This window comes from Kogia breviceps, chromosome 11 (genome assembly GCF_026419965.1).
Source record: "Kogia breviceps isolate mKogBre1 chromosome 11, mKogBre1 haplotype 1, whole genome shotgun sequence".
Lineage (NCBI taxonomy): Eukaryota > Metazoa > Chordata > Mammalia > Artiodactyla > Physeteridae > Kogia > Kogia breviceps.
Genome location: NC_081320.1, coordinates 75,414,604 through 75,440,970, shown reverse-complemented (window position 1 = coordinate 75,440,970; position 26,367 = coordinate 75,414,604).

Here is a 26,367-nt window from a genome sequence, read left to right as displayed (position 1 = left end):
GTAATAAAATTTATTTTGGAAGAGAAGAAATAGCTTAATTGTTTATAATACTGCAGAGCAGATTTCATTGATAGCAAGGACCATTTTACCTTTCGGGAAGAGTTCATGAAAGTGATTTCTTTCCTTTAGTGAGACACTAGGCATTTACGGTGCATCAAGACTGTGTAGAATGTTGGAGACTAGTTCTGAGACACATGCTAAAGAAGGAGCTAGTATCATAAATACATGAGATCTGTTACTTATGTACTTGAAGAATTTTTATGCCTTAAACAATAGGATTTTATTGATATTTTGATAGTTTGTTTGCCTTCATACTCTTCAGCAATGCTGCACTAAAAACAGAAATATAACCAATTATTTTTGACTAAAATCAGAAGAAAACTGAGTCTTTAGTTAAAAGAAGCTCTACATAAAGAACAGTGTAAATATCAAGAAAGAAACAATAAAACCTGCATATTCACATCTTAGCCACTAAAACATACATGGATTACAAATGACTTATTCTTGGAAAGTGTGCCTCAAATCCAAATTGTAGCATAACTCACCATCCAAATAAACATGAAAAAGCTGTCAAATATGGCTCTAAGTCCCAAAGATCCCATCATCTGTATTAAAAATGAATGAACTGAGAGAAAGGGAAAAAGCATCTGCAGTTTAGATTTGTCATTCTTTTGTTATCTTCATGTATTTCAGGATAAAGGGGCTGGCAAAGTGCAGAAAAACCTTCAGGAATTCCAAGGGGATTCTTGCAATCTTAATATTTTAGAGTAACCCATAGTTTGGACTAGACAGCCGTTAAAATATCTTGTTTCCTAGTGGTCATTTTTCTTTAGACTACAATCTTGTTTTCGCTACAGCTAAAAGAGCTGTTAGAGGTTACATACTGCAGATGAGAGGAGAAACAGGAAGAATATTTCATGATCATTAGTCAGGGACCACTGATCAGAGTACTACTGGGAGTTCCACATATTTTCCTTGAAATTTTTTTCAAAACTAACACGTTCTGGAGCATTTAGAAGACAACATTCAGTTTAGGTTAAAGTAGACCTCAGTCAGACCCCATTGAGCTGTATGGTATTTTTAACATTTTTCTTGAAAATTCCTCCATTAAAAAAATTCTCAGCTTTTTACATTTTGCAAAATAATGGCACAATTCTCAAAAGGAAGACTCTCCTAATATGTATGAGACTCTGTAATATAGTTGTCAAGGAAGCCTATAAACCAAGTACCTGGTTCAATGGGAGAGCTAATATACTCCCATATAAGCGGAGCCCTACAGCTCTTAAATCAACTCTGTGGCAGACAGAAGTGTGTGCGTGCATGTGTGAGTGTGAGACAATATTGGTCACCTTGCTTCTACCACCATTGTTCTGGCTACTCAAAAAATGGTTTCATCCAGTCTGGCTCACCAAGAATAGATCTCTCATTCAGCAACTGTCTTTAATAAGAAAAGAAGTACAAGGAAACCTGGAATATGCTCAATTACAGGCATAAGAGCCATTGGAAACTGTGCCACAACATGCCCACAAATGAAGAGCATGTACAATCGACTGCACAAAGCCAGGGGAGAGACAACTGGGGGTGATGCACGTGTAAATATCATTTAGTTCTGGCTTTAAATTAAGCAGCCTTGTAGAGGAACTCAAATTGTTTTTGACAGACTATAAATATATCCTTGGCTATTGATTGCAATAGAAGAATACACTTACATTTCTTTCTTCCTGTTGGTAATGGAAATTCAAGCACTGCCATTAACTGTTCTCCCAAGGACAACAAAAGGAGTGTGCAAAGGGCTGCAATTAAAAAGAGAATTATTAAGTTTAGATACGTGTACAGAGGCAGGTCTCCAAAATTTGCCAAATAATTAGAGAAAAATCTGATTACAAAAATTTCCATTCCAGGGCAGCTTAATGCTCCCCTGTCTAATACTACAATAAGCCACAAAGAGAGATGTAGACTCTAGTTTCTGAAGAATGCTACAGTGAATTTTCTCATTGCTTTGATCCTTTTTAAGCCAGTAAAGAGAGGAAGGTGTTCTGACAAAGCAAATACCAATAAGTCTGTATACAGAAATAATTAGTAGCGTGGGATGCGGTAAACTTATCAGCACGTTTAGAAACATACCAAGAAAAAGACCCATGGAAGGTCATGTATTTAGCGAAAACATTGTGAAGTAAACACACACAAAATATCAGCAATCCTGCCATGAATCAATTAGAGAAAGCCATGGATTATCAATACGCAACACCCACACTCAGAATGCAGGTGAAATATATGTATCGTTGAAACGAAAGAGCTCCTTTGCCAGAAACTTCTTACATTAGTTCTGCTACGTCAGCAGCTACTCCCAAGTGTGAAGTACTTTTGGCCTGCAAAATCATGGACCTGAAAAGTGGCTGAAGTTGTCTAGAACAAATATAAAAAGGAGCATCAGCTAAGCGTGGATGCTGACACAGCACTGGAGTAGCATGACAATGGGAACATTTCGAAGGGAAGCCCCACTGATTTGTCTAGGCCAGTGATTCTGAACTCTGGATGATTTTGCCCCTTGGTGGACATTTGACAATGTCTGGAAACATTTTTGGTTGTCAAAACTTTGTGACACTGCTGGAGTTCGGTGAGAAGCCAGAGATACTGCTAAAGATCCTATAGTGCACAGAACAGTCCTTTGCAATGAAGAATTATCCAGCTCAAAATATGATTAGTGCTGAGGTTGAGAAATCCTGGTCTAGCCCAAAGGCAATGTTATCACAATGGGAAAAGAATGCTTTTCCCATTCTATTTTGTTGCTATTTTGTTTGTCTACTCTACCAGAATGAAAACTTCTTAGAGGCAGGGAATTTGTCTGTATTGTTCATTGCTTAGAACATTGTCTGGCACGCAGTAGGCACATAATAAATATGTAATGAATGAATGAAAGAGTAAGAAAACACAGCAGGAGACAAGTTGGCAGTTATGTGGTTTGGCTGAAATGGGAGAGAGACAATAAACCGTTAGAGAGTCAGAGATATGTGTGCTGTTACCCTAAAAATCCTAGCATTGTCTGATCATCTCAGGAAACTAGTACAAAGAGCTAGTGCTCAAAGAATAGAATTATTAATACTATTATTAATTATTAATACTAATAATAGTATTATTCTTTATTTATGTAAGCTTATTCAGTAACAGAAAAGAAGACATTGATCTCAAAAATGTTTAAGTCAAAACATTCCACTGCGAACTTCTCTCTCAGAGGGAAAGTGTTATAAAGGAATATTTTAACATCACCTTGACCTTCACAACCAGAAGTTAGCTAGTGACTAGGATAGCATTCAACAGGAATATAATTCTTAAAGTTTGCATATTCTTAGCTGAAACATCTAAAAACCTCCATCTTTAGGAACTGTTTGTTCACTTTTTTCTCTATTCAGCCCTTGAATTATGTAAGGAAATGCTGTTTTAATCAGTGTGCTGTGTTAAAGAAAATCACTTCACAGAACAATAAAAACAAATCAATGAAAAAATCCCCAACTTATAAATCTATTTCCCTGTTCAAAATGAGGTAAATTTGTTGCTTTGTATTTACATTTTATTTGATTACTTACTTTCTCAATATCTATCACTTTCATCTAATTTCTTTTGATATTATTCTGCTTTTGGTTATCTAAAATATAAAAGTGTTTTTCCTCTTCTGAACCAATACAATGCCTGAACTGAATGTATTTTTGACTATGATTTTTCAGAGAACATTAAATTATTATCCTTTTTATGGTGGAAGTCAGTGAGTGATTGATAAAGAAATCATCTGGTCATACTGCTGCCAATTGACTAAGTCTGGCTTAATTTCAAAGAGCTAAAAATGGGCATTATTCAAAGTTAAATGGCTTAATTTAAATACGAATTTTACCCCACCATTAAACATATTTTTAAAATAATTCCTTAGTCCATCTTTGTATTACCTATCTATTTTATAAACTTTTTGGAAAATCACTGGGGCTTGGAACAGAAGCACAATTATCTCTATGAGACCAGAACCCAGGTCTGCATGCCCAACATTCATGGTAGAAAAAGGATAGTGTAGCCCTGTGGTGCCAGCACCTGTGTTAATATGAGGGCTGATTTGGAGCCATCCACTCTTCTTTTTCTAATCATGACTTGTGATCATGGATGTTTAGTCTTTTTAAAATATTTAAATGATTTCACATATTCCACTGGTCCTTTTAATATAGTTTTCTCATTCTTGAGTGTTCTACTTTGATTCTAGCTCTTAATTGCTTGGATATAGTTGTTGAGTAGTTTTATTTTGTTTGTCTTTGTTTTTCAGTAAGGACTCAAGGATATTTTATTCCCTAAATGATTTTGTATTTCAGAATGTCTGTCTGTAGCTTTTATGCTTGTATATCACGTTGTGTGAGTCTGTCTTCTAGCATTACACTTTCTTTTGTTTCAGAATTATGTAGGTATTGCTGCATTGTCTTTTGGCATTAAATGTGTGGAGAAATCTGAGACCAGCTTGATTTTCTTTCCTCTTTATAGAAAAACTGTTTTCTTCCCAGAGTTCATTTTCTTCTCTTACAGTTTGGTGACAAATAATATATGTCTCTGTGTTAATTGTTCTATATCTACTATAACCAGAAAACAAGTTTTGCTTTTGACCAGCATATTCCATTTAGTAAGATTTCTTCTGTTATATCTCAGCATTTTTCAGTGTTCCATTTGTTTGGTTTTCTAATTCTGGTATATTTAAGATAAGTTATTACTGTTCCATAGATTTATTATATATCTATAGTTTTTTTGTGTTCTTTTCCTCTGTGTTTACCTTAATTAAAACAAGCTTTTCTTCTGTATCATTAATTAATTTTATAATTAGCTATATCTGGTCTGTTCTTTGACCTTTTACATGTATTAGGTAACTTTTTAATGTTGCTGTTTTGATCCTGGTTTTTTTCTGCTGCACTTAAAAATTTCATTAATTTCATTCTGTGACTACTGTTTTATGTTTGAGCTTCTATATCTTGATTTAATATACTTATTCAATTCTTCCCTAATGAGGAGCTCTCTTGGGAAATTTTCTTCTGTTTCTTGGACTTTTTTCCAGATTGGACTCTTCAACTATTTTGTTTACATATTAGGTTTCTTCCCCCCTCCACCTCCCATGCTGGTGTGTTTACCTGGTTGTCATGCTTTTCTTTTCATTTTCCTCATGTTTCAAGTGGAATGATCTGTCAAGATCATCTATGTGCTCTGTAGATAGTGAGTGGATTCTTTTTGACCTCATCCACAGCCTGAGACCTGCTCTACTCTCCCTTCCGTCTATAATCTGTGGTTTGAGAATCTTATTTTCTATCCCCCACCCCTTTTTTTCAGTAGCCTCAGGATATGTGAGCAACACAGAGAGAGCTCAACATTGGTCATGTGCCATCTTTCTTTGGAACTTTTCTCCCTTAAATAGGATTATATTGTACACATTTTTTGGTTGACTTTAAAATTTTTTCATATTTCACATGATGTCTTAAAAATCATTCCACATCAGTGCATCAAATCTACCTCATTCTTTCTTTGATAATTAGTTGCATTAAAAAACTTAATAAAGGTATATGGATATTTAAGCTGTTTGTAAAAGGATTTGGTAATATTCATAAGCATACATGATAAAAATTATTAGAAAAAACAAATTCAAAAGTTATGTACAGGGGAAAAAACAGAATACAAATAGAAGACTAAGAATTATATAAAAGAATTAAAAATTAAAGACATAGTCATACCATCATCTCAATTATCTTGTTTTTATAATATATTTCTAGGTACCCTGTACTAAATGAAATGCAGAATTAATTTCCTGACAAAGATATTTCAGTATGTATTTTTCATTTATAAGTGTATTACTATTTTCTTAGCAGCAACTTTTTATTGATATTAATAGTGACTGAAGTACTGTAACAAATTTGAGATTATCGTTTATATTTTATTTTAAATAAATGATAGCTCATTTAATACTTTAAAATGTGTTATCCTCTCCCTTTACATAAACTTTTCAGTTTGCATAATCCAGTTTTTTCCATGGAACTCATCTGTACAGAATACATATGCAGACATACAGGCACCCTATCAGCCTTTCCTCTCCAGATTTTACTTATTGCAAATCTGCTGATTTGCCTTCAAATATCTTAATAGTGAGGACAGTCATGGATTGTCTAATCTTGAGGGCAAAAATAAGGGAAATAACTCATCAGTAAAATCTTACTGATAATAAAACAACAACAAAAATTACCATGCCTTTAATCACATACTTAAAAGCTGCAGTTTTAAAGAGTATTTGACTGTAAGTTGAGGCCACATGCAGCCACATAGATGGGTCCCTCTTTGTTAATGGTCCTCACGAAGTTTTCTATAGATTCTTCCTTGTCATAAATTGCCAGCTTGTAAGCCCTAATTATCTCTAACTCTTCCTATTCACTACAAACAAATCCATCTCTCTTATTCGTCACAAACTTGGTAATACCTTTGGCCAATAGTTATAGCAACTGACGGTGTTAAAAGGTAAACTGAAGCATATTAAAATGTTTAAGAGTTTATTTGAGAGCTTCAAGACGGCAGAAGAGTAAGACGCAAAGATCACCTTCCTCCCCACAAATAAATCAGAAATACATCTACGTGTGGAACAGCTCCTACAGAACACCTACTGAAAGCTGGCAGAAGATCTCAGAACTCCCAAAAGGCAAGAAACTCCCCCACGTACCTGGGTAGGGCAAAAGAAAAAAGAAAAAACAGAGACAAAAGAATAGGGACGGGACCTGCACCAGTGGGAGGGAGCTGTGAAGGAGGAAAAGTTTCCACACGCTAGGAAGCCCCTTTGTGGGCGAAGACTGCGGATGGCGGATGGGGGGAGCTACGGAGCCACAGAGGAGAGCGCAGCCACAGGGGTGCGGAGGGCAAAGCGGAGAGATTCCCACACAGAGGATCGGTGCCGACCAGCACTCACCAGCCCGAGAGGCATGTCTGCTCACCCGCTGGGAAGGGCGGGGGCTGGTAGCTGAGGCTCGGGCTTCGGTCGGATCGCAGGGAGAGGATTGGGGTTGGCTGCGTGATCACAGCCTGAGAGGGGTTAGTGCTCCACGGCTAACCGGAAGGGAGTCCAGGAAAAAGTCTGGAGCTGCCAAAGAGGCAAGAGACTTTTTCTTGTCTCTTTGTTTCCTGGTGCGTGAGGAGAGGAGATTCAGAGCGCCGCTTAAAGGAGCTCCAGAGCCGGGCGCGAGCTGCGGCTATCAGCACGGACCCCAGAAATGGGCATGAGACACTAAAGCTGCTGCTGCCGCCACCAAGAAGACTGTGTGCAAGCACAGGTCACTCTCCACACCTCCCCTTGCGGGAGGCTGTGCAGCCCGGCACTGCCAGGGTCCCAGGATCCAGGGACAACTTCCCCGGGAGAACGCATGGTGCACCTCAGGCTGGTGCAACGTCACGCTGCCCTCTGCCGCCTTAGGCTCACCCAGCATCCGTACCCCTCCCTCCCCCGGCCTGAGTGAGCCAGAGTCCCCGAATCAGCTGCTCCTGAGCGAAGAACAGACGCCCTCAGGCGACCTACACGCAGAGGTGGGGCCAAACCCAAAGCTGAACCCCGGGAGCTGAGCGAACAAAGAAGAGAAAGGGAAATCTCTCCCAGCAGCCTCAGGAGCAGCGGATTAAATATCCACAATCAACTTGATGTACTCTGCATTTGTAGAATACCTTAGTAGACAACGAATCATCCCAAACTGAGGAAGTGGACTTTGTGGGCAATGATATATATATATATTTTTTCCCTTTTTCTTGTTTTGTGAGTGTGTATGTGTATGCTTCTGTGTGTGATTTTGTCTGTACAGCTTTGCTTTTACCACTTGTCCTGGGGTTCTGTCTTCTTTTTTTATTACTTAAATCTTTTTTCTTATTAATAATTACTTTTTATTTTAATAACTTTATTTTATTTTACTTTATTTTATTTTATCTTCTCCTTTCTCTCTCTCTCTCTCTCTCTCTCTCTCTTTTTTCTTTTCTTTCCTTCCTTCCTTCCTTCCTTCCTTCCTTCCTTCCTTCCTTCCTTCCTTCCTTCCTTCCTTCCTTCCTTCCTTCCTTCCTTCCTTCCTTCCTTCCTTCCTTCCTTCCTTCCTTCCTTCTTTCTTTCTTTTCATTCTGAGCCATGTGGAGGCTCTTGGTGATCCAGCCAGGCATCAGGGCTGTGCCACTGAGGTGGCAGAGCCAAGTTCAGGACACTGATCCACAAGAGACCTCCCAGCTCCACATAATAACAAATGGTGAAAATCTCCCAGAGATCTCCACCAACACCAAGACCTAGCTTCACTTAATGACCAGCAAGCTACAGTGCAGGACACCCTATGCCAAACAACTAGCAAGACAGGAACACAACCTCTTCCATTAGCACAGAGGCTGCCTAAAATCATAATAAGGCCACAGAAACCCCAAAACACACCACCGGATGTGGACTTACCCACCAGAGAGACAAGATCCAGCCTCATCCACCAGAACACAGGCACTAGTCCCCTCCACCAGAAAGCCTACACAACCCACTGAACCAACCTTAGCCACTGGGGACAGATACCAAAAATAATGGAAACTGAAACTGCAGACTGTGAACAGGAGACTCCAAACACAGTAAGTTAAGCAAAATGAGAAGACAGAGAAACACACAGCAGATGAAGGAGCAAGGTAAAAACCTACCAGACCTAACAAAGGAAGAGGAAATAGACAGTCTACCTGAAAAAGAATTCAGAATAATGATAGTAAACATGATCCAAAATCCTGGAAATACAATGGAGAAAATACAAGAAACGTTTAACAGGGACCTAGAAGAACTAAAGAGCAAACAAACAGAGATGAAAAACACAATACATGAAATTTAAAATTCTCTAGAAGGAATCAATAGCAGAATGACTGAGGCAGCAAAACGAATAAGTGACTTGGAAGATAAAATAGTGGAAATAACTACTGCAGAGCATAATAAAGAAAAAAGAATGAGAAGAATTGAGGACAGTCTCAGAAACGTCTGGGACAACATTAAACAGACCAACATTTGAATTATAGGGGTCCCAGAAAAAGAAGAGAAAAAGAAAGGAACTGAGAAAATATTTGAAGAGATTATAGTTGAAAACTTCCCTAATATGGGAAAGGAAATGGTTAATCAAGTCCAGGAAGCACAGAGAGTCCCATAGAGGATAAATCCAAGGAGAAACATGCCAAGACACATATTAAACTATCAAAAATTAAATACAAAGAAAAAATATAAAAAGCAGCAAGGGAAAAACAACAAGTAACACATAAGGGAATTCCCATAAGGTTAACAGCTGATTTTTCAGCAGAAACTCTGCAAGCCAGGAGGGAATGGCAGGACACATTTAAAGTGATGAAAGAGAAAAACCTACAACCAAGATTACTCTACCCAGCAAGGATCTCATTCAGATTTGATGGAGAAATTAAAAGCTTTACAGACAAGCAAAAGCTAAGAGAATTCAGCACCACTAAACCAGCTTTACAACAAATGCTAAAGGAACTTCTCTAGGAAGATAACACAAGAGAAGGAAAAGACCTACAATAATAAACCCAAAACAATTAAGAAAATGGTAATAGGAACATACATATTGATAATTATCTTAAATGTAAACGGATTAAATGCTCCAACCAAAAGACATAGACTGGCTGAATGGATACAAAAACAGGACCCGTATATATGCTGTCTACAAGAGACCCACTTCAGACCTAGGGACCATAGAGACTGAAAGTGAGGGGATGGAAAAAGATATTCCATGCAAATGGAAATCGAAAGAAAGCTGAAGTAGCAATTCTCATATCAGACAAAATAGACTTTAAAACAAAGACTATTACAAGAGACAAAGAAGGACAATACATAACAATCAAGGGATCAATCCAAGAAGAAGATATAACAATTGTAAATATTTATGCACCCAACATAGAAGCATCTCAATACATAAGGCAAATACTAACAGCCATAAAAGGGGAAATCGACAGTAACACAATCATAGTAGGGGACATTAACACCAAAAACAAAACAAAACAAAACAAAACTACAATGAGATATCATCTCACACTGGTCAGAATGGCCATCATCAAAAAATCTACAAACAATAAATGCTGGAGAGGGTGTGGAGAAAAGGGAACCCTCTTGCACTGTTGGTGGGAATATAAATTGATACAACCACTATGGAGAACAGTATTCTAGCTTCCTTAAAAAACTAAAAATAGAACTATCATAAGACTCAGCAATCCCACTACTGGGCATATACCCTGAGAAAACCATAATTCAAAAAGAGTCATGTACCAAAATATTCATTGTAGCTCTATTTACAATAGTCAGGACATGGAAGAAACCTAAGTGTCCATCAACAGATGAATGGATAAAGAAGATGTGGCACATATATACAATGGAATTTTACTCAGTCATAAAGAGGAACAAAACTGAGTTATTTGTAGTGAGGTGGATGGACCTAGAGACTGTCATACAGAGTGAAGTAAGTCAGAAAGAGAAAAACAAATACTGTATGCTAACACATATATGTGGAATCTAAAAAAAAGAAAAAAGAAAATGGTCAGAAGAACCTAGGTGCAAGACGGGGATAAACATGCAGACCTACTAGAGAATGGACTTGAGGATACAGGGAGGGGGAAGGGTAAGCTGGGACAAAGTGAGAGAGTGGCATGGACATATATACACTACCAAACATAAAATAGATAGCTAGTGGGAAGCAGCCGCATACCACAAGATCATTTCGGTGCTTTGTGACCACCTAGAGGGGTGGGACAGGGAGGGTGGGAGGCAGGGAGATGCAAGAGGGAAGAGATATGGGAACACATGTATATGTATAACTGATTCACTTTGTTATAAAGCAGAAACTGACACAGCATTATAAAGCAATTATACTCTAATAAAGATGTTAAAAAAAAGAATAAAAGGCAGAACTGACACTTAAATAAGAAGTTATTAAAAATGACCAAATAGAACTTATAAAAATAAAAAGTATATATTAAATTTTTTGAAAAAGACTTTATTTGAGCAAAAATCGATTCTGACTGGGTGCTCCAAACTGAAAGTGGTTAGGAGCATCTCCCCACCTCCCCCACCAAGAACGGAAATTATTGACTGGCTATAGCTTACAGCCTAGTTAGTTTTTTGTGCCTGGCGGTCCTCAGCATTTTGACTTCTTAACCTTGGGGGCATTTACAGGCTTAGGTGTTGGTTTGCTTACATACGCCACCATGGCATTAGAGCCACCTCAGTCTAATGAGCTCCTTTTTTAGTTAACTTAACAGTGGGCAATTCAAAGACGTCTCTGACCTGATTTGCTTTTTTGTAATTGTATTGTGGATAACATGGGCTCCATCTTTTCTTTCACCCGTGCTAAACCTTCATGCAGTTAACTCTACCTCAAACAATGGTTTTCAAACTTGCTTACAAATTTACTTGAAAGTGTCCTCACTCTTTCCTCTGTGTTCTAGCTATTACTTGATTGTCTCAGGAATATTCTTTGTCCTTGATACTTCCAATTTACCTTCCAATTTACCTCTGTCATTCCATTTATTACACTAAATGCCTCCAAACTCAGCAGATATTCTTAAGGTAGTGGTCTGGGCTCACTACATGCAGGAAAACAGACACCATAAATTTCAAGTAAAATTCTAGAAAACAAAAGAGCCTACCTGTGCCACCTATCCATGTAGTCCTTGAAAAATTTCAAATTCCCCCAAATCTCTCTGTTAACATTACGTGCATTTCTTACTTAATGTCTTTTTCTCAGACATCCCTATTTATGATAATGCAAAACAATAGTATTTGATACTATGTTTATTTTTAAAATTTAATTTCCTGAATTGGTTTCTAAAATTTCTATTCAAGTGCATAGTCATTTAAATATATTAGAAATATAAGTGTGTGTATATATATACATATATATATGTATGCATATATATATAGATATGTAAGTATGAGCCAGCTTGGGAGACTCCACAGATTTAGTCATTGATTTTAAAACAAGAAATATATAGGTGACCTACAAATGAGTTGTATTCTAAAAACGAACTCATGCATTGCAAATTCCTGATATGAGTATCTTTCTGTTAGGATTTTGGATATAAAGTAAAATGCATCATTTTAATTGTGAATAGTAGCATCACAGAGATGTGAAATGGGCCCAAGATTGGGGAAAGCAAGTCAAAAGCAGGGTCAGAGGTAGACCTGAATTAGAAGTGCAGTATTAGTGTGGGCAGTCATGTAAATATAGTTCGATTGCTTCTGTGGTGAGGGAATCAGAGATGGTCAGAGCTAGGTTAAGTGTCCAAGGAGAGAAGCAGGAGGTTTGAGGGGTCTGGAGCTAGTTAAAGTCAGGAACAGGTACCAGCAATTGTGGTAAGATTAAAACCTAAGTATATATATATATATATATACTTTTGTCAGAGAAGGCATTGGTATCAAAGTAAAAACAATGCATGTAGGCTCCAATCCCTGGATAGGAGCTACCTATTTTTGGCTCACCCAGTTCCTGTGGAAACAAATGATGTGTTAACTATTTGATCACTGTTCTTTCCTCCTCTAAATAGTCTCCTCTTTCCATAACTGTATGTTCAATCTATCTTTTATTCTAAGGTGTTGATTATCATGTGTTAATTAACATGTAATAATTTATCATTAATCATATATATTCCACTTATCTGCAAAGTAGAAACGTTTAATCAATTTTCTATCAGTAATAGTCTCTTTCATTTAAGCACTCAGTTTTCTGGATCTATGCCTCTCCTAAACTAAGGAGAAGAGCTTTCAGTTAGTTAACTGACTTTTGCTGCAGTTCAGATTTTCATTTTCATTAGATCTCAAGACTCTCTTTTCCCTACATAACAAAAGGAATTTCATTCTCATCAATGTGTCTAATTTTTTAAACCATGTAGTGGAAAGAGAATAGGCTTTGGAGTTAAACTATCTTTGTTCAAATCTCACCTCTGCCATTCAGTTAATGTGTGACTATGTCCAGTCATTTCGCCTATGTAAGACCTTCCTCCACCCTCACTTGTAAGGTAGAATTAAAATTAACTATATTTTATGAATTTTGTAAAGGTTACACAGGAAAATTAATATATATTAATCGCCTAGCAAAAACCTTAGCACATAATAAGAACTAAAGATCTCTTAGATTTTGATCTACTTCTTTCACTTTTTCACTTCTACTTCTTTCACTTGAAAGCCAAGTTCTTTAGCTTTCAAAAAGCCAAAGAACTTGGAATATTCCTTAAAGTTTTTGGCAATGGAATCTAACCTGCAAATTTCAACCAAAATCTCTTTCTGACAATTTTTGTGTGTTTCCGTTTCTTACAGATGGAAAATCTGATTTATATCTTCTCGAATTCTTAAAACTTGGCACAAAGAGGAAACTCAATAAATATTTAATGATGATGACATTAGTTATGGTGTAACACTGCTGGGAAATTGGGGTTGCAAAATTAGCAGCATGCAAAATGGGAAAATTTTTACCATGCCAAATAAATAAGCAAAATTGTGGGAACCAATAGCTTAGCCCACAGTGTTATATGTGACATTAGTTGTATCTCCACAAATAGTAGGTGAATTCTCAGAACATTTGCTCCCAAAGAATATATCAATTGAGCTCTGTGAAAAGGCAAACTCTAAGCAAATGTTTTTAAAATATAGGTAGAATTTCTTTTTGGTTAATATAAATCTCAGAATTTTCCTAAAAATCTTTGATTTCCTGAAAAAGGGAATTTTAAGCACCCAACAAACATAAATTAAATGAATACAATTTTAGTATATTGACTTACATAGTTTAGGAAATAACAGAAGTTTTAATTTAAAAAAAATGTGTGTGTGTGTATGTGCGCATACTTCTGACACTTAGAGCCATAACACTATTTGTTCCTGTAGTTAAAATACACTTTTACATTCTTTGTCTTCCCCCCAGAGATAAGTAGAGGTCATAGACAAAGTGTATTTGAATAGAATATCACAACTTTTTGACAGTAGAATGTAAGCAAATGTGTTTTCTCTTCAAACTGTCCAAAAGAAATGGCTACAGAAAGTAAAAGTGTTTCAGTCATGAGAAAAGCTTAGTTTATCACTAAGGAAACCTTAGTTGATTGAAATTGATTAGTCATTCAGAGTATAATTTATCTCTTCTAAATTGATAACAAGTGACAAAATGATATGGCTAGTAAAATGTGTCTGAGTTAAGACATAACTCATGTTGTATGCTCTGCATTATGCAGTGTCTCCCCATCTCCTGCACACCTACTAATCTAGCTGCAGGGCAGTGTGGCAGTAACTGCAAATCTCTACAGTCTACGTGTCTGAATTTTAATCCTGAGGATCCACTACTTACTAGCTATGTGACGTGTGTCATAGTCAAGTCTGAGCATTTGTGAACACAGGTAAGGATTGACATAAAAGAAAAAACAAAATTATACTTATAAGCATCAAACCATGAGACCGTTTATTGGGCTTTATGGTAATAAATAACACACAATTCCTGTGATTGACTACAATTAAGACTGCTTTCTATCAGGCCAACCTAGCATACCTGGATCAGATGCTGGGAAAGAAATAGGAATTAAAACCTACCTAGCTGCTCTGCTATTCTATGCAGATGCCTAGATTCCCATAACTATTCCACAAGATAGTGACAGCTACTAGAATCTAACAGGAGTCTGAAATAAGTTCTCCTCAAACTTTAGTGTGCTTAGCAAATTAACTAGGATGCCCCATATCAAAGCCTCAGCAAGAGGACTTCTGATTTAGCAATTCAGGAAGAGGGTACAGAAATCTGCATTTACAAGCACCCCATCCCATTTAGATGGGGGAGAAAAAAGGCTTCTCAGAGAAATTGTATGTAACATTTAAGTTTATCAGACCTCCAAGTCTTCCTGTCTTCATTTCTTTTGTCAGTATTAGGATGTCAAAGAATGTCTTCGAGGGCTCCATACTACTTGAGCATTTGGTTGTATCAAGTGCAAAGGATAATGTGAGCTTTATTCTGCTTCTCTTCTTCTTATCAACAGAGACCCCAATTGTCTAAAAGATCACCAGAAGGAAAAATTTCCTTCAATTCCTCTTGATAGAAAAGAGGCAATATCCTCTCATGAGAAAAAGGACTGGATTTAAACAAGGAGGACCAGAGGCACTGATTGAGAATTCTACAGTGGCTAAAGGAGAACTCCCATGAGCAAGACAATTCCATGGCTCAGCTGCTAGGTGTGAGGAAAGAAATTCATGGACACAAAATGTGCTTTGAGAGTATGTGTTAGTATATAGGAAATTGACAGAGTAGTGCCAAATGTTGATGCAACAGACTTCTCTGGAACTTCCTCCTACTACTAGGATATATGTTCCACAGCTAACAGGGCTTCTAAACCTTCCTTCAGGACTGGAAACTTTGCACCACCTTCTGAAGGCTGGTCACAGGGGGTCTTGGTAAGAAGAAAAGAAATACATCTTAATCTTATTGGATAAAGAAAGCTCTAGTGTTTATAAGCCATTAAGCCTTCATCACAACCCTGCCTGAAGGGTATAATAGAGCTGTTTTTCCAATCAACAGTGCTTTTATAGCATCTCTTCAATTTTAGAGTCATAAGCAGTTCAAGTTATTTTTTCCTAATATCTCTTTTATGCTATTATGATGCTGTTATCATGTAAATTGGGAATTAGGTGTCAGGGCATGAAAATGCTATACATGTGCACATTAAATGTTGCCTTATAGCAGAAAGGAAAAACGTTTTCGGGTTTCCCTGGTGGCGCAGTGGTTGAGAGTCCGCCTGCCGATGCAGGGGACACGGGTTCGTGTCCTGGTTTGGGAGGATCCCACATGCCGCGGAGCGGCTGGGCCCGTGAGCCATGGCCGCTGAGCCTGCGCGTCCGGAGCCTGTGCTCCGCAACGGGAGAGGCCACGGCAGTGAGAGGCCCGCGTACCGAAAAAAAAAAAAAAGATAAACGTCTTCCATAAGTGTGCTGACAGATGAAAATTTTACAGAAGACATCTCTCAGAAATCATCTGCTTTTAAGTTTAATAGATCATGTGCTTCCTAGAAAAAGAACTGTAATGATCAAAAGAGCCAAAGAACAAAAATCTAGTCCTTATTCTTAGTCCAATTCACAGGCCAGTGCACATTCTTCACGTTCTCTATCCCATGTCCAGAAGGAAGACAACCTAAAATGTTTTGAGCTGAAATGTTACAATATTATTGTCCAGTAAGACACTCTTCCTTAAGCCAATTATATAAAGCCATTTGACAAGTCAATACTTAAATAGTATTCAAGGCCTTGCAGAATATGAATGTATGCAGACCTCAAACTGAGTTTGTAGTGGTATGCCAATAAGCCGTATTTCCATTCTGAAATGTCTCAGCAACCTTTCCATCTATATGATCTCAAACAGCTTCTCATTTTTTATACTCATATCCAATAACTTTTGTTTATCTAGATGTAATTATTACTAATTCTAGAAAATTTTCTGTAAAATTTCTACAACTGAAAACCAGACTTAGCTACTTTGTATAATACATGTTTAATATTTGTTTGGAGAAAATAGAATTGCTTCAATGTAATTCAATATCTCCATCATGATCACTAAGGAAGCCCAGTAAAAAATACTTTGTAGTAAAATCTGCATGAATCATTGTCTATGCTCCATACCTACTTTATCACACCTTTAATTGATTTTTTTCTTATATTACATGTTAAGTGAAAACTTCCTCTGTTCAGTCAAAACAAATATTTAGTGAGAACCAACTCTCTTCTGGGCATTACATGGAAAAATATGGATGCTAAGTGTTGTTTCAAGATTCTGTCTCCTTTTTGGATTGCCCCAGGATATAAAGAAAACCAATCTCAACTTGCTCAGACCACAGTTTCTTCAATGTAGTAATTTCAACAGTCGAATAAAATTAGTGAAACAATGTAGATAGATCACCACATGATTTATTAACTTATCTGACCTTCTCAGAGTAAGCATGAGAAGCATTGGCTTTATTGAACTTCAGAACTTTTCAAATAAACATATTTATAGCAACAAAGAAGGACTGCTTTCCAGTCAATTATCCACTTATAAACTACAACTTACTTTTTTTCCTGTTTACTTCACCCAGTGTTCTACATGGTAGTCCCTTAAAGAGAGATTGACCTTTCTGTACCCAATTAAAATTTGTTATGTTGCCTCTGGCATTACCATGTCTTACTGTGAAAGAGACTTGGTAACTTCTGTTACCTCTGTACCTATTGGACCTTAGATGGTGCTTGCTTGATGTTTTTGCCAGGTGTGGGCACACCAAGTTACACCTTAAAGTCAAAACTATCCAAATGATAAGATGTTTTTATAAGACCCCAGGCTGTGTTACACTGGCAATATTTTTTCACTCTTTGGACTTTCCAAATCACTTTTTTTTTTTTTTGCAGTACGCGGGCCTCTCACTGCTGTGGCCTCTCCCGTTGCGGAGCACAGGCTCCGGACGCGCAGGCTCAGCTGCCGTGGCTCACGGGCCCAGCCGCTCCGCGGCATGTATCACAGTGTTTTTAAATGTTAATGTACATTTTAATATTTCCTGCTTCTGAATTCATTGATGTGATCGTTCCGATAAATCACGTCTCTGTAAGTAGGACAGGTGCTAACAGACAGATCACACAACCTATGTGCCTTTTAATGAATCCAATATTTCTAATTTACTTTTCCCTCAAGAATGCATTTGCTTTCTACATTGCTTCAGAGTAGAACCCTCAATCATCTGTCAGCATGTGTTCTTAGGGTGACATTTTTGAAGTGATAAAAGAATTTTAAACAGGAAAAAGTATCTTAACAACTACATTTAGTCTAAAAATCTGTCAAGTAGATCTTGAATAGCTGCATGGATGTAGCATGATTAGTTCCAGAAGAATGCAAGAAAAATAACATAATTCATCTAGGCCATGTATCATGTCCCTTTACACTGGACAGAGAGACAATAATAATGTGTTCAATTTAACTGAGGAAAATTAAAGAGGGCATATGTTTTTAATCCCATCCTATATTGCAATTTTATACTTGAGAAAACACTTCAATATATATTATCATTTTTAATTCTCACAGCACCCCTGAGATAAAGAGTAATATACCCATTTTACAAGTGATGAAACTGAAGTTCAAAGATGTGTTAAGAGGTTTTCCCAGGTTTATACAGTTAGTACCAGCAGAGCTGGAAGCCAAGCTAAGGAAGTTTGACTTGGAATTCAGCTGCCATTTATACTAGCCTAATGCTTAAAAGCCCTGAGTCTGAGGGGAAGTTAAATCAGTCACTGATCTTTACCCTACCTAAAATATTAATTTGAGTAAAATGTTCATTATGTTCTGTAATAACATTAATTCATCGATGTTTATAAGGAGCAGTATTATTATTTTAGGGGAATTCACGAACCTCTCAAAATAATCCGTTGCCAACTTGACCGTGAATGTATTGAAACAGTATGAGAAACTCAAAAGAACCATATGTCTACATCTGGAAAATATCATTTTGTCCCAGCAGGAATTAGTCAAAAAAAATATCGATAAATGGGTCTATGAATTTCATTCAGTTTCTGAAACAGACATAAAAGATTTTGCAAAATCACTCAGTATCAAAACATCACTTGCTCCTTATAATCAGTAAAAGGAGTGCAAATGATCAACACATTTTAGAAATTTATAGCTTTTTCATTTGCACATGGTTAATAATGGCTTCAGTTAAAACATAATTTCTTGCTTCAAAGAATGAGTATGAAAACAGATGCCATCAATGATAATGGTAAATTATCAGTGAAATTCCTTTAGGGAAATGAGTATTTTTCTTTAGGGAAATGAGTATTTTCAGTTTTCATTAGTAAGATAATAAAAGTTGGAAGCTATATATACATCTTCTTTACAAACAACATTTTAAATGCAAATGGTGTTTCATAAATGTTAACAATTTGACTAAATTACTAAGAAGCCTACCAATAAATAAGAGAAAATTTAGTGTAATGTAGAGAAAAGAATCTGATTGTAAAATATAATAATAATATTGTTAAATTAAAAATAAAAGTGAAAACTAAATTTTAAAACATAAATAAATAAATTAAAACTCCCGTGGGTATTAAGAAAGAAAGATCTTACATAATTTTCAAAACTTTATTTTACTATTGAAGATATAGATTAGGTTAGGCATTCTGTGTGCATGTGCGTGTGTGTACACTTAAAAAGGATATTATATCTAAAACAGTAATTACAATGCAATAAGTTCTATAGTTCTATAACAGAACTAAGTACAAAAGTCTTTAGATGTACAGAGAAGGATTATGTAATCTGTACTAGATCTTGAAGGACTAGAAGAATTTACTATGTGGAGAATAGAAGGACATTTCAGGGAAGGACATCACAGGTATAATCACATCAAGATATGAAAGAACATATTGATAATATTGGTTAAAACACTTTTCACTCAGTACTCCCACACAAGTAAATTATACTTAAAGTGTGATTTCATGAGATAAGTAAGCATTTCCTGACAAAATTGTGGCTTCCCTATATTTCTGAAGGAATCTTTCTAGGTATCAACTCAGATGATGAACCCTGAAGTCAACTCTAAAAATTTACTCTACCTTGGTGTCCTATGGAATTAATCCATTTCACATTTTAACACCTCAAATTGAATACTTTTGTAACTTTCTGAAATAGCTTAGAAAGGAGCACAGGATGAGAAAAGAGAAACACAAAGAAATGAGTAGGTAGTTCACTAAGCAGTCACAGACATCATGAGAACTCAAACAAGAAGAAAATATTGGCAGTGGATGGTAGACATTTTGAAATAAGCTTGCTATGCTACAAAATATTCTTCATACTGGGTTTAGTTCTGAGCTGTAGCTTCTTTTTCTAGCTCTTCTGTGCACTTTCCTGTGGAAAATACTTTACTTTCAAGCTTTGGCAGGGAGCAAAAGGGACAGATCTATGTTAGAGTGGAAATTTTGAAGAGGACTGAGGAAACACAAAGGAATAAGAGAGATACAAGATGAAAAACAGAGAATGAGCATGATATTGAAAAGGTCACAGATTCTGGAAATAGGCAAAGAATCCAATCTTACTGGTCATTTACAAGCTCTGACTAATACTGGACAAGGTATTTAATTTCTCTGTGCCTTGACTCTAAGAAATAAAGGTATTTTCTGCTTTGCTGAGCAGTGTCGAGAATTCTCTAACCCCTTGCTTTAATTTTATCCTAACATTAATCATTACTTGGCATGGTAAATATTTATTCAATTAATTATTTTCTATCTCTTGAACTCATGTAAGTTGCTGAAGTCAGGGGCTTTTTTTTTTTTTTTTTTTTTTTTTTTTTACCACTGTTGCATCTCCAGTGCCTAAAACAATCCCTGGTTAGAGTGGGAGTTCAGTAAAGAGCTGTTGCAGGAATGAGTTAGTTTAATAAATAAATAATGTAAACATATGAGTGCAAAGCCAGACACAACATAGGCATTTAATAAATGTTAGAGAGATGCAGACAGACTTAGGTTCAAACTCTGGCAGTTTCATTGCTAACTGTGTGATCTTGGGATTCTTTAACTATAAAAAGGGTGTGAGAAAGAAGAATGTTCACCTTTGATGACTGTCATCAAGGTAAGACAAGGTACCTTGTAAAATCCATGGTAGCTACTACTACCATAATTCAGAGTAAGGGGTTTGTCCAATAAGATGAATGTTAAATTTGCACAGAGCCAATTTCCTCCAGAAAGAAAATAGCCTAGTTTGAAAATGCCCAGGTAAGGAGACAAGAGGTCACATTGGTACTTGGTGTTCCCCTGGAGCTAGGATCTGTACAGGACAATTAGAAACAAATTCAATTTATGGTTAGAGTGCAACTACAAGAAGCTAATACTGAGATTCAGAGGGCTATTCATTGGTTTTTATTCATAACTACATATGAAAATTCTTATTTTTCCAAGTGTACCTTCCTGAGGGGCTCCCATAGATCAAAACGATAATGTTGAAGGCAAAGTAATTTTCATAAACCAAGGTGATACAGTGTGAGGTGACTTTTCATTTATTTTCTAACAAGGTAGTACCATAGCATGCTGGATTTTTAAATGAGACATCTAAAGACAAGAGTTGAGTTAGCCTTGGTCCTGAGAAAAGAAGGGAGGGACTCAGTCGTTTGCCCAGTTTGGCCCTGATAATAATATCCCAAGGCATCTGGTTTTCCTAATTTTCCATGTTCAAAACAATATTTGAAAAAGATAACAGAAAACATGAATTTGTTCAACCAGTGTTATGCAGGCAGTGCATATAAAAGAACCACAGAACAATTTAGAAGCAAATAAGTTATGTTGAATTTTAGTAAAATGCTCAAATTTTACATGATTGAAGATTCAATTTTATTGATGTAGCAAAAGTGCATTACACAATGTTGTTTTACTTTGTGTTACTCTCTCACATTCTCCAAATACAGTGGGATGAGCTGAAGTATATGCTGAAACTGTATCACTGTTCAACTTCTCTCTCTGCCCAATTCTGCTTCCCTCTCTCCCTCACAGGTTTTGTCCCCAACAACACGCCACAATAAATCTCTCATATGCAGATCTCCATCTGTGAATCTATTTCCTGAGGAACACAATCTAAGATAGAAACTAAGAATAACCTGGCTTCAGGCAGAAGCAAAGGCAAATCCTTTCTGGAAAAAAATCATGCCCCGTTTAGGCCTATAAAGATTAAGATCAAGAAGTATTAATTCAGTATTGAAAAGAAACCCACAAAAAACAAGCCACCATGAATGAGAGTTAGAACAAAAAACAAACCTTAATGTTGAAATTACCAGGAAGAGAATATAAAATAATTTTGAGAGCAGCAAAACAAAAGTGATTCATCACATACAATGGTACCCCCATAAGGCTATCAGCAAATTTCTCAGCAGAAAACTTGTAGGCCAAGAGAAAGTGAGATAAATTAAACATGATTTTTTTTTTAAAAAAACCCTGCCAACCAAGAATACTATACCTGGCAAAACTGTCCTTCAGAAATGAAGGAGAGATAGACTTTCTCAGATAAATAAAAGCTGAGGGAGTTCATCACCACTAGATCTGCCTTACAAGAAAGGTTAAATGAAGTTCTTCTAGTTGAAATGAAAGGATGTTAATGAGCAACATGAAAACATATGAAAGCTAAAACTCACTATAAAGGTAAGTATATAATCAGATTCAGAATACTCAAACACTGTAATAATGGTACATAAATAACAACGAATGAAATGCTAAAAAGTAAAACATAAAATCACAATATGAGAAAGCAAGAAGTGATTATCAATTTGACTGGGAAGATGAAAAAAAGGTCATTAAACTTTAAAGTTTAAAATTAATTTGACTCAGGACTTCACTGATGGTGCAGTGGTTAAGAATCTGCCTGCCAATGCAGCAGACACGGGTTCGATCTCTGGTCTGGGAAGATACCACATGCTGCGGAGCAACTAAGCTCATGAGCCACAACTACTGAGCCTGCACTCTAGAGCCCATGAGCCACAACTACTGAGCCTGTGTGTCACAACTACTGAAGCCCACGTGCCTAGAGCTCATGCTCCACAATAAGAGAAGCCACCTCAATAAGAAGCCTGCATACCACAATGAAGTGTAGCCCCCGCCTGACGCAACTAGAGAAAGCCTGTGTGCAGCAACACACACCCAGCACAGCCAAAAATAAATTAATATTTTTAAAATTAAATTAAATTAATTTGACTCAATGAATAAATTTAAACATCAGATTAGTCCAGCTAAAGAGAAAATTACTGAACTGAAACTTAGCACTAAAGAAATTAACAAAATGTAGCACATAGATAAGGAGAGTCAAAATATGAGAGCAAGGCTTAAGTGATGTGAAGTATAGCATGAGAGGCTCTAAAGGTACCTAATCACAGTCCAAGAAAGAGAATAGAGTAGTAAGAGGAGAGGCAATATTAGAAGATATGGGTTGAGAAGTTTTCAAAGCCACTGAAACACTTGAATCTATAAATATGTAAATCATGTTATATTCTATGCAGAATAAATAATTAGATATCCACACCTAAGCAAATTCTAGCAAAATTGCAGAAAGCCATTAGGTAAGAGGATTAAATCAGCCCAAATGAAAAGAAAGATCAGTTAGGAAGGAATGACAATTAGACTGGCAGAAATGCTGAGGAAAAATGAATGTTATCCTGGAATCCGGTCCCCAGTAAAACTATCTTTCAAGTGTAAATAAATGCACTGTATTGATTCAATTGAGGAACTTGTTGTTTTGTTTTGTTTTTTATTTTTTTATTTAGTCAAGGCACATATCTTGAGAGTGTGCAGTGTCCTTCTTACCTAAAAATTGAGAACTTGATTTCATTGTAATACAGTACATTTAGTCCTTTGATATCTGTGCATTCTGTTACTTTACTTAAATTCACATAATTTAAAAAATTAATAGTTCACATAATTATTTTTACTCAAAGAGGTAATACACCAGGATGTTGCTGTGTTAATAATGCCTTTGGAACAAGGTCTAGGCATAGTTTTTTTCTCTATGCTTACCTCTCTAAAACCACTCTCAAGTGTGTGCTTCTCTACCTATGCACAGAAATAACCCCTTATCACCTTTGTCCCAATTACATCCATACTAAGCAAACCAGAAGCATGTCTTCATCACTCACTCATTTATAAACAAGTGGTAAACTCCATTTATAGTCAAGCGGCTTATCCTAATTATCCTCCTCACACTTTCTCTCCTCAGTGCTCAGAATTTATCAGACAAATATTCAAATAACAGGTATTTGATAATTTTTAAAATTTAAGAAAAGATAGGAAATTGCTTTAATAGACTTTTTGTTTTTGTTTTATGTATACTGCCTTAAATAGGCTCATTAGATTGAATGGCAGCCTTGTGATAAATTGAGATTTATACCTTCTAATTATTTAACATACTATTTTCCCATGGCAAATATTTTCATAATTAGGCCTCAGAAATAAAATTTAAATTAAAAGAGAAAGAGTGAAATCATTTGTGTATAAATTAAATAAGCATCCTCAGATATCCCTCAAACTATAATCTTTGTCAATACATGCTTGCAAAGGTTTATTATATAAAGAAATCCATGTATATTGATGGTAGTTTTCCAAGAAGAAATCAGATAAGCTAATTTAACTTTTTGGCAATATTCTTCTATTTTCTCACTTAGGTACATCATTATATTAGTCATGGGGAAACAATGAGCTGTACCAAACTGAAAAAAATGCAAGTTCCCCTGTGAGAATTAAATGTGGTGAACACTTAATTGTAAACCAAAAAGAAATTATCAGCTTTTCAGATGCTTTTTGAAATGGCCTTTTCAGATGTCTTTTAGAATGGCTGCCAGAAAAATCTTAGATAGATAGATGATAGCTAGCTAGCTACATAATCTAATGCCCAGAGACTACTGAGCAACACAGGAGTTGATATGTAAATTGGAGTAAAAAGGTTATTGCTACAGATGACTCAGATAATTCCTTCCATGAAATTGAGTATTGATGCTTTAAGATGGTAAACATAGTTGTGGTATAAAAATAAACTAATGCTATGGTCTATAGACAACCCACAAAGTCCACTCTAAGGAATCCATGTAATCTGCATTTTTGATCACTGCTACCCATGAGTGCTTATAAAACTCTGGTTTTAAGCCTAACCCTAACACCACATTAGTCAATGTCCACAAATGTACCTTGGGAAAAAATATAAACCCCAACCCCCAATTTTTTTCCAGTGGAATCTTGAAAATTCAGACATGTCTTCATTAAATTAAAACTATATTAACTCATTTATTTACTTATTCTTCAAACATTTACTCTCTACTGACTATATTCTGGTACTGCATTGAGTTGTGAAAACACAGAAATGAATGGAACCCACTCTCATCTGTTCAAAATCTACCAGGAGAGTCAGAAAAGTAACAAGATCAGACTGAAGTTTCACTAGAATAAACTTTAAATTATGATTAGTCATTTGTTGGTTGGTTAGATTTTCAGTTTTCCAACCCTAGACACACATATTTTTGTCCTCAGCTTTTATATTCACAGATGGAATCAATAAGCAAATCTAATCTAATATTGATTATATTAAAATAAAGAGATTTTTCTCAAAATTCTTGTGCTAATTTGGCACTGCAATTTTAACATTAGATAGCCTGAATGTCATCTATGAATCAGTCATCAACTTACAACACTTTAATTTTTTTTTTGAATTTTATTTTATTAATTTTTTATACAGCAGGTTCTTATTAGTTATCCATATTATTCATATTAGTGTATATATATCAACCCCAATCTCCCAATTCATCACAGCACCACCACCACAAACCACCACCGCCACTTTCCCCCCTTGGTGTCCATACGTTTGTTCTCTGCATCTGTGTCTCAATTTCTGCCCTGCAAACTGGTTCATCAGTACCATTTTTCTATATTTCATATATATGTGTTAATGTACGATATTTGTTTTTCTCTTTCTGACTTACTCCACTCTGTATGACAGTCTCTGGATGCATCCACATCTCTGCAAATGACCCAATTTTGTTCCTTTTTATGCCTGAGTAAAATTCCATTGTATATATGTACCACTTCTTCTTTATCCATTCATCTGTTGATGGGCATTTAGGTTGCTTCCATGACTTGGCTATTGTAAATAGTACTGCATGTGTCTTTTTGAATTATGGTTTTCTCTGGGTATATGCCCAGTAATGGGATGCTGGGTCATATGGTAATTCTATTTTTAGTTTTTTAAGGAACCTACATACTGTTCTCCATAGTGGCTGTATCAACTTACATTCCCACCAACAGTGCAAGAGAGTTCCCTTTTCTCCACACCCTCTCTAGCATTTATTGTTTGTAGATTTTCTGATGATGCCCATTCTAACTGGTGTGAAGTGATACCTCATTGTAGTTTTGATTTGCATTTCTCTAATAATTAGTGATGTTGAGCAGCTTTTCATGTGCTTTTGGCCACCAGTATGTCTTCTTTGTAGAAATGTCTATTTAGGTCTTCTGCCCATTTTTGGATTGGGTTGTGTCTTTTTTTAATATTAAGCTGCATGAGCTGTTTATATATTTTGGAGATTAATCCTTTGTCTGTTGATTCGTTTGCAAACATTTTCTCCCATACTGAGGGTTGTCTTTTAGTCTTGTTTGTAGTTTCCTTTGCTGTGCAAAAGCTTTTAAGTTTAGGTCTCTTTTGTTTATTTTTGTTTCTATTTCCATTTCTCTAGGAAATGGATCAAAAAAGATCTTGCTGTGATTAATGTCAGAGTGCTCCTCCTATGTTTTCCTCTAAGAGTTTTATAGTGTCTGGTCTTACATTTAGGTCTCTAATCCATTTT